Below are 13,148 nucleotides of genomic sequence, written 5' to 3'. Positions count from 1 at the left end.
TACTTACATTTGTACATGGCGAGGAAAGGAACAGCGCTACTTAAAAACAGATTGCATCCTTATGACTAGCTGCTTGAGAGTGCACGCCCCACTAGTGGGATAAAATACACACCCAGCATTCAAATAAAATGCACCTGTCTACCACTGGAGGATGTTGGATTCCATAATAGTTTGCATGGAACTTATTAGGTACTCGTCCCTCCCACTGCGAAGAAGTCATCCCCTGTGGGAGGGGCCCTAACACTAACTAATCCTAAATTATGCATATGCATAGCCTTTGCGCAATATAATCTATAATAATGAATACCTGGAACCATATTTAAAAATCTAAAATTAATTAAAACACTGCATATACTGGCAAACATAAATATTCGAAATACATCACACTCCGACCAGACTGATATATGAATATTGTAATTTAGGGCAGCCTAGCAAGACATATACCGGTAATTAGTAACGAATATAATAATGATATGCAGACATCCCACACACTGGGCTTGATCAAGTTCACTTTTTCTCTAAAGTTTTCTCCTAAGTCCTAGGAGATAATTTCTCATCTTGGCCCATATGCTTGTAACGATTGGTGTAGCAACACAGATGTCTTATTATGTGTGATCTGCAGAATCACCAATAATACAAGTATAGCTAACAGGATAATGCAATAGTGTTTAGTGATTGGTGCAACAGTACAGAGTAGAAACTAGGCCTTACCAGCGGAGCTGGTGGGCACAATAAGAACACAGTAACTGACTAGTTTGGCAGAACCTCACCAGAGGAGCTGGTGGGTACTATTAGAACACAGTAACTGACTAGTTTGGCAGAACCTCACCAGAGGAGCTGGCGGGTACTATTAGAACACAGTTACTGACTAGTTTTGGCAGAACCTCACCAGAGGAGCTGGTGGGTACTATTAGAAAACAGTTACTGACTAGTTTTGGCAGAACCTCACCAGAGGAGCTGGTGGGTACTGTTAGAACACCTCACCAGTGGCAAGGGCCCACTGGTGAGTAGAGAGGTCAGACAGGCTGGGTTCGGCAACTGAGAGACAGATACAGTACAGAATCAGTAAGCAAGAGAGTAGTAAGTATTCAGGCAGTGTTTCAGCAACTAGATCAGATGGGCAGAGGTACAGAATCAATAAGCAAGAGCAGAGTCAGAGATAGCCAGAGTCATACACAGAGTATCAATTATACAGTAATAATAATAATCCTAGTCTTGTGTGAAATCCCTGGTTTCCTCCCAGATCAAAGCACACCGGAACTAGTCTAAGGTCTGAGCGCTAACACGTATGTATTCGCAACCGCAGACAGGTTGCGAGTGAGCAGAGAAGGCTTAAGAAGCAGAGGAGGCCTCACAGCCGTGCCCACAGCAATCAACCAATCACGAGCGGCGTAAGTCCCCTCTGACGTCAGCCGACCACCCGGTCAGCTGACGCGCCTCCTCCCAGCATAAAGGTCCTGTCTATGCGCGCGGCCGCGCTATACCAGTGTCCTATGAGTCACTGACAATTCCGTCCTCGGCGTGCTAGACGCCGGCGGAACGGAAACAACCTGCAAACAGGGAACCGGGGTGGCTGCGGAGACACCCTGCATGCCCGCAGTCGCAAATGTTACAATGCTATTAACTTTTTCATGTGTTTTCTCCTAGGTGATGTGTTCACATCTTGTTAATAAAGTGCCTGTTAAACCAATTACAAACTTGAAAATACTCAAAATAATTTTGAGAGCACTTTTTCACCTACTTTTTGGTACTTTTTCAAGTTCAAAGTGCTGAAAAACTATTTAAAAGAAAAGATGAAACTTATCTCCTAGTAGAAAACTCAGGACTCAGGAGAAAAAGTTAATTGCATATTAACCATTCTATTTAAAATAACTTTTGCATGTTTAAGGTTTTCTCTTGAAAGCCTCATGTTATCTTGTTTCTCAACAGTTTTCTAGCTCAGTTTTGGTGTTGATGGACTTTTTGAGCTTGTAAAGATTGTTTAATTACTAGTTTATTAACTTTACCCATGATGACTTTTATGTGTAATCTATGTCTGTTAAATATCCTTGGCTACCTGTCTGTTTTTCAATAGACTCATTTTGTAAACTAAAATAACTTTTGCACTCTGCAATTGAAAAAGTACCAAAAATTAGATGAAAAAGTACTGTCAAAAATTTTCTGCGTATTTTCTTGCTTGCTGGTGCATTAAGAGGCAATTTATTTATAATGTGAAGATATCACTTAGGACCACTGGGCCAGATTTATCAAAGAATTACCAGTTTTTTTTTCTTCTTAAACAGTTGTAACCAGGAGGGGGACTGTTCTGCATGATAATAGGAAACTTCTTAAATCCTACGTAATAGCGGCAGTTTAGCATTAATTTCTAGAACTACTCTGCAGTTAAGAAGTGCAAATCCATCCCTAAACTGCTGCAGATTAAGACGTTCTTAATAGCAGTTCTTCAGATAATGCAGAAGTGCAGGCTAGGCATGATTTGTGAAGTGCTCCTCCCCCCTGCTAAATTCCCCAGTCACGGCCCATATGCAATTAACTTTTTCTCCTGAGTTTTCTCCTAGGTTATATTTTTAAACTTGTCAATAAAATGCCTTTTTAGGCCCCCAAAAAGCAAGAAAATACTCAAAATAATTTTGATAGTACTTTTTAATCTACTTTTCAGTTTAAAAGTTCTGGAAATGTATTTTAAATAGAAGCTGAAAAATTATCTCCTAGGAGTAAACTCAGGAGAAAAAGTTAATTGCATATGGGCCACAGTGTCTTAGACTACTTATTACTACACTATATAATCACAAAATCTGCAAGTGAAAAAAGCTCTGCATAATTCAAAATAAACCACAGAACTGTCAGATAACTACTGGATAGTGTATGACTATGACATTAAGGGCCATTTCCACTAGATGCAAATGTGTGTGGATTTGCTGCACTTGAATTTGCATATCAATGCATTGGAGTCGGCCTGGACAGCAGTGCTATAAGTTTCTGGCGCAACATGCAATGTTTGCGTACATTTTCATTAATATCAATACAAAGAAAAAAATAAAAATGTGCAATTATGCATGCAAATTTGCATGCTTCTAGTGGAAATGTGCCCAGAAGGTACAGCAAAGCCCCTCTGCTGTTTCTGTGTGTGCTTTGCTGTACCTTATGATTATATTATATGACACATTGTCTAGTGTTTATCTGACACTTGTGTGGTTTGTTGTATTTACACATCCAACATGTTTTGCAAAAACAGAGGACTGGTTATAAAAGACCACTGTACTGACATCAGACTGTAACTCTAAACAATTTGGACAACAGCAGGCAAATTTACTTCCATTGCCTAAATTACAAGGAATAGTTGTAATTTTTGCCAGTTTTCTGACTTTCTCCAAGCAAACATGCATCCAGTGTTCACCATATGGCACCACTGAGCCAAATGTTGCTTATGATAGGTTCCCATGGTGAGGTAGTCTCTCAGTAGTAGGAATGCACACATGCTTTTGTTATACACGAGAACATTAATTCTTATTGCTTTTGTAACTAAAGTCTTTTGTTTCCTGTACATGTGCCCAAATGTGTGCTAGGAACTGAGGTGCATGGAAATTTTATATAACATTTGGTCATACGGCAAAGCCTATATTTTTCTTCTCTTTCTACACATAAAATAGAAATGAGGGGTCAAGGTCAATGCGCTGAATAAATGAAAAGTGCATTTAGATGTTTTGTAATTTATCATTTTAAAATGTGAGTCATCGTTGTTTAAAACACTCTCCATTTAGCCGTTGTCCTACGTATTGAATGTAATAATTGACATGCCTGGGTCTGTTTATTAATTAGAATATACAGGAAATAAGTAAATTGTTCAGAATAGTAAATAAAGTTCATGCGTCATTAGTGATCATCATGGCTGGATTTCTGCTTTTATCTCCTCTAGGCTAACCTACCTGTGGCACCCCCTTTTATGTACTGCACCCCTCTTTTAAATGCAACACCCATGTACAGCAACCCCACTTAAACACATTTCCCTTGGGAAACAGCAACCATTTTCCATGAGTAACTGTGAACTTGCACACTCCCCCCAGCCATTCTATTTGGCATGCCAACCTCAGAGCCCATTATATTAAGGAAAGGACAGAGGGCAGATGGGCAAATCACAATGTACTGCAGATAAACAGCAAGCAGTATAGAGTCGACCATAAGTAGGGGAAGGTCATTCAACATTATGTATTTATGGCAATGGATATGTATCCCAGCAGATTTATAAACAATACCTATAAAACAGTGACATTTTACAGAGTAAGACTTTAAATGTTGTTTCTGTGATGACTTTGCTATATGCTGCTCTGTGTATTACTGTAGGAAGTTACTTATTTGGGCCTTCTTCCAGCCCCTGAAGACTTTCTGGTCCCTTGTTATCATTCAACGCTGCTCCTTTCACCTGCTATGTCCCTCTGAAAGTTTAATGCACAGCCCCATGCCTTGCACTTTCTCCATCATGAACCAGTCACCAGGAACATTCTGCACTTGTACAGTGAGTAAAAATTGCTACTACACATGTGCACAGTGCGCCCGGCCATGGGAGTGCGATCAAGGAGGCACGGAACCCGCAAATGGCTGAGCCGGCCAGCTTTCAAATGGGGACAGCGGCTAAAGGGAGCAGTGTGGAGTGACACCGAGGGACCAAAAGAGTTACAGGGGGCTGTGTCATGGTCAGTTACCTGTCCAGACAAGGCGACTGGTGCACACGGATGTCAGCAGGCATCCAGGTGCATCTCATCGCGTCCCTGCAGTTGGGGGGCTGGCTTTGTGCGCTCAAGCACGTTGCATTGTAAACGATGGCACCGTAAGGCGTTGTTGTGAACGCTATGCGTGAGCATAAGGGGCATCTGTTTGTACATGTTGCAGTGATGTGTGTGATTGCGCAGCGTGCATGCGTTCCTATGTACGCACGTAGCAGGTTACGCCGTTCGTGCCCAAATGGCCTATTTAAGTATGGAGAGTACCACTCTCTGGTTGCTGTAGTATTGCAGCTAGTTCCATGAGTGTGTTTCTCGGTGCCTTGATTTGTTCTGCCCTGATGTGATGTTACCGAATTTGACCTGTCTGACTTCCCACTTTGTTACCGACCTCTGCTACGTATGACTACCTGCTCTGCTGCTGATCATTGCCTGTCTGACTACCCGTTCTGTTGCAAGACCCATGCTTGTCCGAGGATCTGCCTGATTGCCAGTTCCAATCCGTCCAAGTCTCTGCTCTGCTGTGGAACCAGTATCCAAGTCTGCCTGGTGCCTGAGTCATTGCAGTTCCAGACGCAGCCTGTGGGGGCGCTACAGTTCCTATCTGGTTACACGCCTGGTTGTCATACCGTTGGTTCTGCAAGGGCTCCTGCCCTGTACCAACTGGAGGTCCCTGTACCCACTCCAGGGTTCCCAGTTGGTAACTTGCTAGAGTTGCTGCCCTTAGCACATCGGTCTCCAGTTATTGAGGTACTTTACAGGCTGAAAGAAGCCCCAGGTAAGTTAAACTGGCCAAATTAGGTTCACATCACAGTCCCTTTAAGAATTCCACAATGTTCTCCTAACTTTGATAAAATAAATTACTTAAAACAGTGGCAAGAGTTATATACTATTTACAGTATATATACAGTATAGTAATGTAGTTTCTGTACAGATCTTCACAATGGTGTAATCTATCTTCTTGTATATTTGGGCCACTCTGTCTTCCCAGAAATCCTCTCAGAGTAAAAAGTAAACTTCAGGGATTACCATCAGCCCCATTTGTTTGATACAGTGGTCTTTCAGCCTACAGTGATGTCGAATATTATACCTGTCAGACATGCTATAGATATCAGTACTAGTCATATGGAGACTCAACTTATTTTAGTCTTATAATAGGCAGACACTCCCTCTTTCTTTCAGGAACTCAATAGCATATGTTCAGACAGAGCAGGACCAGGTAAGAAATCTGTGGCAACGCTTTCTAAAATCCTTGAAATATGTTAAAGGAAACCTAAACCAATGCTTTCCTGTAAATTTATGTCATTACATATAATTTATAAGTAAATCAGCCACTTACTGCATTGTCTGCACTTTTTGTTTTGCCCCCGTCCTCTGTATTTGCCTCCTTGTTTCCTCCTTGGCGTTTCTCATTGACGGGCCAGTCGATGAGCCAGTCACTGACTACTTCCTAGGTCTTTGCGCCGATGCCCCTCTTCTCTTTCAAGAGAAGCGGCATGTTTTCTTGCACGCGTCACCTCACACGCTACGTGTGCACACGCTCACTTGTTCAACTAGCAGGCCTTCTCAATTATGCACATGTGGTTCCCAGGACGGCCGTGCGCCCCACATGAAGACGCTCACTGAAGTTGAAGAGTGCACAAGTGGGGAAAAGGAGATTCCCGCTCTGTCAACTGCTCTGCGCTGGAAAGCAGAGCGGCTGCGGCGCCATATTGAATGACGCATGAAAATGAAAAGCTTGGCCACACAGCAGCTAGAGACAATGAAGATCGGCAAAAACATGCTAAATAGATGTAAAAAATGGAATGCAAACTGGAAAGGTATTTTCTTTAATAACTTCCTTTAGGTTTAGGTTTCCTTTAAGTCCCTGTGCAAAGGATTGTTTTTTTTTTTCCTGTAAAATACAGTTTCCCTTTAAACTACCTACAAGCCTGCAAATAACCATTTTAGTATATTAACCACTTTACCTCCACAGGTGCGGATATCTCCGCCCCTTTGCACAACCTTTAACCACCAGGGGCGTAGATATCCGCACCTCCCGCCGCTACCGCCGCTGTTCGTGCTCCCGCTTGCTGGTGCGCTCGTGCACGCCGCCGCCCGCTCGCCCCGGAGATCAATGAATGGGGAAAAAACGTTCCCGTTCGTTGATCTCTGCCGACCCCAGCAATGGTCGGCTGCTTCTATGAGAAGCATCGCGATCATTGTGAAAAAAAAAGTTTCCCAGCCTCCCTGAACTTCCTGCAAGTATACTTCCTGTACTCTTGCAGGACGCATTTACAAAAAGTTACTGTGGCCATATTGTGGCCAAATAGTAAAACTACACCCAAAAGCATTTTTCATATACAAATACATAGTTTTACTGTAACGATTGGTGTCAGCACGCAGAGAGAATCTGATTATTGGTGATCTGCAGTATCACCAAGAATACAGATATATTGCTAACCTCTGGACACCTGAAGCGTGTAAGGGCCTGTTTCCACTACAAGCAGATTCTGCATGCAGAAAACTGACTCCAATGAATGCCTATGGGAAATCTGCATCAGAAAAATCGCGTTCAGTGGAAACAGGCCCATAGGCATTCATTGGAGTCAGTTTTCTGCATTTAGAATCTGCGTGTAGTGGAAACAGGCCCTAAGTGTTTGGTGTAACAGTAGTAATTGGACCACCGGGGTAGCAGGTGGTCCAATAAGTAGAGACAGACTCTACTGCAGTCAAGGACTCCAGGAGAAGGAGAACCTGACTGATCTTGTAGCAGTGCCCCCTCTGAGGAGCAGGGGGCCCTTGCAGGAAGGCTGAGCACCCAAGGGGTGGGTGACAGCCAGAAAGGTCGGGCAGGCCGGGTCGGCAACACACAGACAGATAAAGTACAAAGACAGGAAGCTGATTCGGTATCCAAGGCAAGCAGGGTTTGGCAACAGGTAATCAGAAATGCAAGGTACCGAATCAGAAAGCAGATGGAAAGTCAGGAAAGAAATAAGTCATAACAGATATCAAACAATGCCTAGTCTGGGTGTGAGGTCCGTGGTCTCTACACCCTTGAACTAGTCTGATGTATAACAGAATGATAACACAAGTTCCCTAGTCTGGGTGTGAGGTCCGTGGTCTCTACACCCTGGAACTAATCTGATGTATAACAGAATGATAACACAATTTCCCTAGTCTGGGTGTGAGGTCCGTGGCCTCTACACCCTGGAACTAGTCTGATGTATAACAGAATGATAACACAGGTTCCCTAGTCTGGGTGTGAGGTCCGTGGTCTCTACACCCTGGAACTAGTCTGATGTATAACAGAATGATAACACAAGTTCCCTAGTCTGGGTGTGAGGTCCGTGGTCTCTACACCCTGGAACTAATCTGATGTATAACAGAATGATAACACAAGTTCCCTAGTCTGGGTGTGAGGTCCGTGGTCTCTACACTCTGGAACTAATCTGATGTATAACAGAATGATAACACAAGTTCCCTAGTCTGGGTGTGAGGTCCGTGGTCTCTACTCCCTTGAACTAGTCTGATGTATAACAGAATGATAACACAAGTTCCCTAATCTGGGTGTGAGGTCCGTGGTCTCTACACCCTGGAACTAGTCTGATGTATAACAGAATGATAACACAAGTTCCCTAGTCTGGGTGTGAGGTCCGTGGTCTCTACACCCTGGAACTGGTCTAAGGAATGACACAGATGATACACAGTATTCCTAGTCTGGGGTGTGAGGTCCGTGGTCTCTACACCCTGGAACTGGTCTAAGGAATAACACAGATGATACACAGTATTCCTAGTCTGGGGTGTGAGGTCCGTGGTCTCTACACCCTGGAACTGGTCTAAGGAATAACACAGATGATACACAGTATTCCTAGTCTGGGGTGTGAGGTCCGTGGTCTCTACACCCTGGAACTGGTCTAAAGTATAACACAATAGTAACACAGTAATCTGGCTAAGTGTGGATTCCCAGGTCCTCCTGGTTCAACCACACCGAAAGATCTGACTAAGGTCTGAGTGCTAACACATAAGCATTCGCAACGCCAGACAACTAGCAACTGACAGGCAAGAGATATATATAGTGAAGCGCTCCACAGCGCCGCCCAGCTCCCATCAACCAATCACATGCTGAGATGGGATCAGCTGACCGCCTCGATCAGCTGACCCTTCTCCTATTGGCATAAAGAGCCTGTCTTGCGGCGTGCGCGCGCGTAGCTCTCCATCTGTGTGCTCTACTAGGTCCAGACAAACCAGAAGCATGTTGCTGCGGGGAAACCGCCGCTCTGTGCGCGGATTCCGCCGCCTCACTGTCAGAACGCACGGCGGTTTCTCCGCCATCTGTCACATTTACATTATAAATTAACTCATTACCTCCCACACTACCCCATTTTTTTTTTTTTTTGTAATTAAAAAAAAAATTACAATAAAAAAAATACATAAATACAGTAGTTACCTTAGGGACTGAACTCTTTAAATATTTATGTCAAGAGGGTATAACACTGTTACTTTATAAACTATGGGCTTGTAATTAGGGATGGACGCAAAACTGAAAAAAATGCACCTTTATTTCCAAATAAAATATTGGCGCCAAACATTGTGATATGGACATAATTTAAATGGTGTAATAACCGGAACAAATGGGCAAATACATTTCATGGATTTTAATTACAGTAGCATGCATTATTTAAAAACTATAATGGCCGAAAACTTAAAAATAATGATTTTTTTCTCAAATGTTTTCATATTTTTACATTAAAACACATTTAGAATAAAATAATTTTTGGCATAATGTCCCACCTAAAGAAAGCCTAATTGGTGGCGAAAAAAACAAGATATAGTTCATTTAATTGCGATAAGTAATAATAAAGTTATAGACGAATGAATGGAAGGAGCGCTGAAAGGTGAAATTTGCTTTGGTGCTCAAGGGGTAAAACCCCTCAGTGGTCAAGTGGTTAAAATACTACCTATGCAACCTATGTTACTATTTGTAATAAGAAGTAAAGAACAGCAGCAAACTATTACGGTATTTTACAATGTTACCATTTTTGTAGCTTTTCTTTTTTTTATTAAAAGAAAGTCTTTTGTAAGAGGCAAATAAAGCAGTGTGTTTTTGTCAGTCATGAAGAGGAAATAAATGATGTTGTTTCATTTACAAAGAGGAGGCACAATAGAAATATGATGGAAATTATCACAGATGTAGTTCTTTACAAATTTATTTTTCAGATAATGTTTAGAGATTTGAGGTTATAATGGTTTTTACTTGTGAAAAAATGTACAACATGTAGTACACCTTGTTTTATTAACCTCTTGAGGACTGCAGTGCTAAACCCCCCTAGTGACCAGGCCATTTTTAGCAAAATGTGCCACTGCAGCTTTAAGACTAAGCTGCAGATCCGCACAACACAGCACACAAGTGATTTCCCCTCCTTTTTCTCCCCACCAACAGAGCTCTCTGTTGGTGGGGTCTGATCGCCCCCAGATTGTTTATTTTTTTTTGTGCAAATATTTTTGTTGTTCTTTTTATTAAAAAAAAGTGTGTTCCTTTAAATATATTCCCTCCCTCCCCACAGCCAGCCAATTGTGGCGATCGGCTGTCATAGGCTTCTGCCTATGAGAGGCGATCGCTCTCCAGTGTCCCAGGGGGACAGCCGTGCCACACGGCTGTCCCCAGTACAGCGCTGCTGCCGATCGCAGCGCTGTACGGGTAAATAGACGGCGATCACGCTCGGAGACTGAAGAGGGGGCGGAGCTCCGCCCTCCGAGAATGAGATGCGCGCGCATCGTGCGCGCGATCTCATACAAAACAGAGCCCCAGGACTTTACGCCAATTGGCGTTAGGCGTTCCTGGGGCTGCCGCCGCGGCCACGCCCATCGGCGTCACACGGTCGGCAAGAGGTTAATAGCTCTTTGCGTTTTCTCACAAAATAAATCAGCTGTGTAAAATAACTGACATCAGTTTCTTCCTTTTGTTTTAATTTTCTTTGTTTGAAAGAAATGACTCACAGCATCCTAAGGTGGCCACTAATGATCCAATCTTTTTCATCCAATCCTACCAAATCTATGTAGTATAAGGGTAAAATGAGTTAATATATTGAATGGATAATTTGGGCAGTTCCCTTATATTACATAGAAATGGTAAGATTGGATGAAAAAGATTGGATCATTAGTGGCCACCTTTAGAGTGTAAAGCCTCATACAAGTGTTGGATTAAAGCCATTTGAAACATCCAACGAACTACAGATATTATCATATCGGAGGACGACAATTGGTATAAAAATGTATCCAGATGACATTAAATGACAATGCTGAGTGACTAATATGTATTCTGGCCAATCCAACTGGTGGAGACATTCTGAGGGCTATTGGGCAGATATTGTGCAGTTGGATGGTGGTCCAGTGTTGTTCAAACAGCATTGTTCCAGAGCAAGCATGCATGTGTTGTGTGAAATGTCACTTCTGATTGTGTGCACAGTATTCAATCAATGGAATATCAAGGTGTGAACAATGTTGTTTAAACTACTTGTCATTTCTTTTTTTCTGGGTATTGTGGTTCAAGCGACATTGCTTGTTTGTGTGTGCCCACTAGCGTGTGAATGGACCTTTAGGTTTGATTGACAGTGAATGCATTGCTGCAGCGTTAATTCAACACACTCCTGTAGCTGCCACCCTCCCACCGCCAATCGGCATTAGACAGCCGGGAGGGGGTTAAAGTATATGATAAATGTTTAAAATAATAGTTCCCCAAATTTTGCCTTCGCAAAAACCTTGTGTTACCTTGAGTGGTGGCACAGATTGTATATGCCAAAGCAATGCTGGAAGGCAAAAAAGTTTAAAGAAAAAACTTTTATAAATCAGATAGTGATGAATAGCTTCAGCAATTTTTATGTAGTCCTTGCTATTTTTGGAGGCCTGTACTTCACATCCTAGCCAACTTCTAACGTCAACATCAATAAACCTTTGACTTACAGCACGCCTACATTGTGTGTGGGTATAATAAAGTGTCTAATCGCTGTAAGCAGCAATGAAAGTTGTCTGGCATTTGAAGAGGTATAACTATGTCTACTTTTTTAGAACTGACATTTATTTATGCAGTTGCTGGCAGATAAACTTGAGAGATTGTACTGAAATTCACAGAAAATGTTTGTGCATACTTGGATCACTTCAGTCTTTGCCTATACAGGTTATGGGAATTTGTCTTACAGAAAAGAGAAAACATGTTTGCTTTGGAGTATTTCAGGCAGACTGTAGGTATAAAGGATAACTTTATTAGTCAGTGCACAGGTCATAGATTTCCGATCTGAGTGCATTTTATAAGTTTAATGCATCTCTTTTGTACTAACAGTTCAGGTTCTGATTTCTGGTACTGATTAATCAAGACCAAAGGTCACTTGAACAAAACTGAAGCATAAAGGAACCAGTAAGAAGTTGAAAAATATTCAATCTAAATGGATTGTAATGTGCGTAGTATTTGTTTAAATTTTTTTGACGTCTGTTTTCTTTACAAGGCTTGAATTAGAGAGGTCCTGCTGATAGCTGTGACATGAAGGAACCCCTGGAGACGGGTGTCCCTCTAAGTCTAGCCACATGCTGCAAGCATTACTACAGCCCCATCACTGTCCTTGTCCCCTATGGTAGTTTCCTCCTCGCCACCTATGCCACACATTTCTCTCTTTGGTCCTGGCTCAATTAACTTTTCTCCTGGATTTTCTACCAGGAGATGATTTTTCTTCTACCTACAAAATGATTTTCCAGCATTTGGCAATTGAAAAAGTACTAAAAGGTACGTAACAAAGTCATGTCAAACATATTTTTTTGTATTTACTTGCTTTATGAGGCATCAAAAGAGGTTTCAATAAGTGTGAAAGCATCTCCTGTGCAAAAAGCTCAGAAGAAAATGTAATTGTAACGGAGCCTATGTCTCTTTTGCTTTTGTTACCTGCCTGTTTTCCTTCTGTGCCACATTCACTATCTGCATTTGAATTGTTTGTTCTATGTAGTTTGTTGGTTGTATCCTAACTGATAATGTAATCCTGAGTGAGTTCTGTTTCATGAACAGGGTGTTGCCCCTAAGATGTGTTATAATTAATTGGATTCTAATGGAATGATAAAATAATTAACTGCACACTCAGTTGGATGACAGAATGAATTGTTGCATGACGGGTGCGGTTGGGGAGTGTGACATTTACGGATGAGCAGGGTTAAAGTCTCTAGATTTTTTTCATTTTTCTGAGCTGTACATCAATTCCTGTGTCATGCTGGGCATAGACGGGTCGATCCGGCGGCCGATTAGCCGCCGGATCTACTCCAACCGCGTCCCCGCTCGTCCGCGCGTGTGCGCAGATCGATTCGCGCTCGTCCCCGCCGGCGGTCCTTATCAGCCGCTCGATTTCCTGCCATTGTCCGCTGGCGGGAATCGAGCGGGCGCGGGTCGAGCGGCTTGATCGGGCCAGCTGA

The 13,148-nt window shown here is 42.5% G+C and overlaps 1 long non-coding RNA gene across 1 annotated transcript in view; it reads left to right on the top strand.

The window, feature by feature from the left end:
• Nucleotides 1-11,685: 11,685 nt before the first annotated feature.
• LOC137544553 (uncharacterized) overlaps nt 11,686-13,148 on the top strand; it is a 122,530-nt gene continuing 121,067 nt past the window's right edge. Inside the window, exon 1 of the long non-coding RNA XR_011025909.1 lies at nt 11,686-11,741. This is a non-coding gene — a long non-coding RNA (uncharacterized lncRNA). The remainder of the gene's footprint in view (nt 11,742-13,148) is intronic.

Source organism: Hyperolius riggenbachi, chromosome 2, assembly GCF_040937935.1.
Source record: "Hyperolius riggenbachi isolate aHypRig1 chromosome 2, aHypRig1.pri, whole genome shotgun sequence".
NCBI lineage: Eukaryota > Metazoa > Chordata > Amphibia > Anura > Hyperoliidae > Hyperolius > Hyperolius riggenbachi.
Note: the sequence above shows the minus strand (reverse complement) of the source record. Positions and strands in the feature narration are given on the sequence as shown.